At 35.4% G+C, this 4,366-nt stretch overlaps 1 protein-coding gene across 1 annotated transcript in view; it reads right to left on the minus strand.

The window, feature by feature from the left end:
* The window catches only part of Tmc1 (transmembrane channel like 1), a 166,519-nt gene that overhangs the window by 117,604 nt on the left and 44,549 nt on the right, over positions 1-4,366 (minus strand). The window lies entirely within an intron of this gene.

The following is a 4,366-nucleotide window of genomic DNA, read 5'->3' on the forward strand; positions in this document are numbered from 1 at the left end:
TATACAGAGAAACCCTGTCTCGAAAAACAAAACAAAAAAAAACAAAACAAAACAAAATGTCCATAGTAGTGTGTAATATTCAATGAAAACCCAAGTACAGTCTCAATATCAATTTTTTCAAAAGGAAATAAATTCAAAACATTCATGCGAAATCATAAAAGGACCAAAAATAGAAAAAGTGTTCATGTCTTAAGAGAACACAACTGGGAATCCTACAAACTACAATACCAACTTCCCAGGCAAGATGCATCCAGTGGTGCAGTAATAGTTATGACTCCTATGAATGTAACCAACTACTTCCTGGTTGGATTTGAGATACGTTCCACAGGAGGGATTTCATGCCTTGTACTGTACACCTGATCAAAATCCCGTGACTGGGAGGTCTTTGGTCCTTTAATGATGTGGACCTACTACTGCTATTTTGCTTAACGGACATGTTGTCAAACTGCTTAGCAAATATATCCGTTTGTACTCATGGACTAATAGTGCTATATGTAACCTTGGCCAAATAAGTGACTAGTACTTTGCCCTGACCAAGTAAATAACTGCTAACCTATTCACATCTAGAGGACTCTAACTATATGCAGCAGATCACAGTCAAAAATGGCATCAAAATAGGAGGTAGATGTTGACTGGAAGAAGAAGGGTTTCATTAGAAGAAGGAAGAGGATAACCAAAGATAATGGGGAGAATATGATCAAAGCACATTACATATCTGTGAAATTAGAAAAGAATAAATAAAAATCTAAAAAGAATAAGAAATCTGTATCACAATACCTAATATCAAAATATAAATATTAAGTAATAAAACCAAAATGTTGACACACACACACAAATCCATGTACACCAATAGAAGGGAACAGAGAACCCCAAAGTAAACACAAATATATACAGTCAAGTGATGCTCAAAAACATCCCAAATTACATAAAATAAGGTCACCAACAATTAACACTAGAAAAACTCGGTAGCTCTGTGAAAAATAAACTAGTTGACACTATAAATAAATTTCAATTAAAAATGTATTAGATGTGATTTAAGACACAAAATTTCAGAATTCCAAAAATATATCCTGGAAAGGCTTTATACCGATTTTAGTAATGCTTTCTTGGACATAATATTAAAAACTGCAAGCCATAAAAGAAAAAATCGTAAGTAGGACAGTTAAGAGCCAAGAGTGGAAGGTACCCTTAAGGGCAAACCCCTACATTAATACTACTTCAATATCTCCTTTTCCTATGGATTCAGCTAAAAACATTTGGGAGAAAAGCACTTTAGTGTACTAAAACATTCTGTCTAACACCTGTAGGATGCCTGCTAAATGTGGCTGGAAATATTTTTGTCCAGCATTGTAACATTTTTAATATATGCCCATAACCTTTACTTGATCATGTCCAAGAATGTGTTGACTATTTTTCTTTCTTGATTTATAACCTTAGCCAGAGCATGCTCCAGAATGCACATCATAAAACAAGGAAGTGGGAGTAGGTGGGTAGGGGAGAAGGGCGGGCGGAGGGTATAGGGGACTTTTGGGATAGCATTTGAATTATAAATAAAGAAAATATCTAATAATAATAATAATAATAAAAAAACAAGGTTGCTCAAGAGGTACCGCCTCTAAAGAGCTTTCTTACATCAATAGGTTTAGGTTCAGTGCATGCATTAGAGACTCAGGTTTTCTTCACTCAAGGAAGGCATCACTTTTGTAATAACTCCAGTGCTCTTGTCCAAGCTGCAGGCAATAAACCTGTCTCTATTCCTCTACCTTTGGGCCATGTTTACCTGATTTGCACTCACCAAGAAAAGAACCATTGTGCTTAGCCATAGGACTTCATCAAAGGAAAGCTTTTATGTGGCCATGGAAACAGTTGACTAAAAGATAATCTACAGAATAGAATATATATTTGCGAACCATGTATCTGACAGAGTACAAATATCCAAAATACATAAGGAATGCCTACGAATAAATAATAAAATAAAAATCAAAGTAATGGTCTATGCTTTGAAATGATTAAAGGATTAAAGGCCTTTAATAAAGATTTCTCTAGAGAAGACTTTCAAAATGACCAACAGACATATGAAGGTGTGTGCTCAACATATTTAATCATTAGAGAAATGAAAACCAAATCTGCTCTGAGATATTGGTTCACTCATTAGAACAAGTATTATTAAAAATATAGGAAGTGATGGCAAGAATGTAAAGAAATTAGAACTCAAGTGCCCTGCTCGGGGGAAGATAAAATCATGCAGCCACCATGAAAAACATGGAATTCTTCAAATAGTAAATAGAAGTGTCTGATGCTCAAGCCCTGCCAACAGCAGGCTTTTACCCAAAAGAACTAAACTGAGATCCTGAAAAGGTGTTATTATTCCATAGTCACTGAAGCGCTATTCACCACAGCTGAGATATAGAAAGAGCAAAAACGTCTGTCAACAGAAACAGAATATGCATTATGTTCATATAATGGAATACTCAGACTCTAAAATGCCAGGAATACTGCTGTATCTTACGTGTATGAACACTGAAGGTGCTACATCCAGTGACATAAACCACACACAGAAAGAAAACACTGCATGATTGCCCTTAGATGAAAAGCCTAAATTATTCAGGCTCAGAAGTAAATAATGAAATTGTGACTGCCAGGGGCTAGGAAGAGCCAGAAATGGCCTGTTTTTATAAACAGACATAAAATTACAGATGCTGAAAGATAAGTCCTAGGGATCTACTGTACAATGTAATGCTAGCATAGTCTGTTGTTCATATTCTTGCATTTTATATCCATAACCTCAATCAACCATGGGTTAAAAAACTTAGAAAAAAAAAAGCGGTCTTTACTGAATGTTTACATTTTTTTCTTCACCATTATCCCCTAGTACTATTTCAAGAGTGTTTACACCATCCTAGACATGATAAACTTAGAGATGATTTAAAATATAACACAGCTGTTCACAGGTAAGAAATTACTACAACATTTTATAGAAGGCACTTGGGCATCTACAGACTTGGGAGTTTTTTTGGAATCCTGAAACCAATCCTTACAGGTATACCAGTAGCATGTTGTACACTTTATGAAAACATTAACAGGATAAACCTCTTATTATATATTCTTATAACAATAAAAATAATTAAAGATAAATGTAAATGCAGTTTACCAGTTTGACCTAGTTAATATCTATAGAACGATCAATCTGCCTAACAAACCTATATTCAGAGAACACTGATTATCCACCAAAGTACCATCCTGAGCTATAAACAAACATCAGTGTGTATAAGAATTCTGCTGTCATACAGTGTGGTTTCAGTCTAAGTGGAACTAAGTTTTAAAACAGCTCTTCAATATGTGAACTCTGTGAAGGTGGCAGACAGAAGGTCTTGATGTCTCCCAGCTCCTTGGGCCTCTAATCCTGGTGGGTCAGTTTGGAAGAACTGTGAACATCAGAACTCTTCTGCCAGGCTGGTGTACATAAAACTCTGTCTGTGATTTTTATATATACCATAAAGCTGGATGGGGAATAGGGGACGTTCTAAATAAATTTGCTTGAAATATTCATGATAAATATATTCTACTAAATCTGCATGGTTTTTTACCATGGGTAACATATATTATTCCAATTACCTGCTTTAGTAATTTATCTCATTTCTAAATATTTAAACTGTAAGCAGCGAATGTTTCAGGTTGTCTATTAAATGGCGTTTTTTAAACAGACTTGATTCTCATTTAAGCAATGACATCAAGACATAGTGAGGTTCCAGGCTGTTTTCATTTGGGAGGGGTTGGGGTGGGGTGGGGAGGTCTTAGTAATGCCCCATTAGTGGTCTGCTTACCATATATGGGTATTAAATTGTCAGCCTGGTGTCCCTTAAATGAACTCGCTCTTCTTTAGATGCTATTTCATTTTTGTTTTAAAAAATTCAAAACATTTGCTCATATAATGGTCTTTTTAATATCCCTGCTCATAAGTGGCCTGAGTGCCTAGAAAGAGCTGAGCTTAGCCAAAGTGAAAATAGAGCAATTCATATAGACTGTCTAGGGACTGGGAATACAGGGCAGGAGAACCCTTTTGTTGACAACCCAAACATTCTGGTATATAATCACCTTGTTTACTTTATAATGAACAACTTAAAAGTTCTGTGTGTGTACATGTATATGTGTATATTCAGGTCGTGTATGTACCCGCTGAGTAAAGATTCTCTTCAGTGATCAATGAGACTAGAAAAAAGCATGCCCACACATTCTTGTGATTTTTTTTTCTTTTTTCTTTCTTTCTTTTCTTTTTTTTTTTTTTTTTTTTTTTTTTGTTTTTCGAGACAGGGTTTCTCTGTATAGCCCTGGCTGTCCTGGAACTCACTCTGTAGACCAGGCTGGC

The sequence above is a fragment of the Mus pahari genome, chromosome 1, assembly GCF_900095145.1.
Source record: "Mus pahari chromosome 1, PAHARI_EIJ_v1.1, whole genome shotgun sequence".
Taxonomy (NCBI): Eukaryota; Metazoa; Chordata; class Mammalia; order Rodentia; family Muridae; genus Mus; species Mus pahari.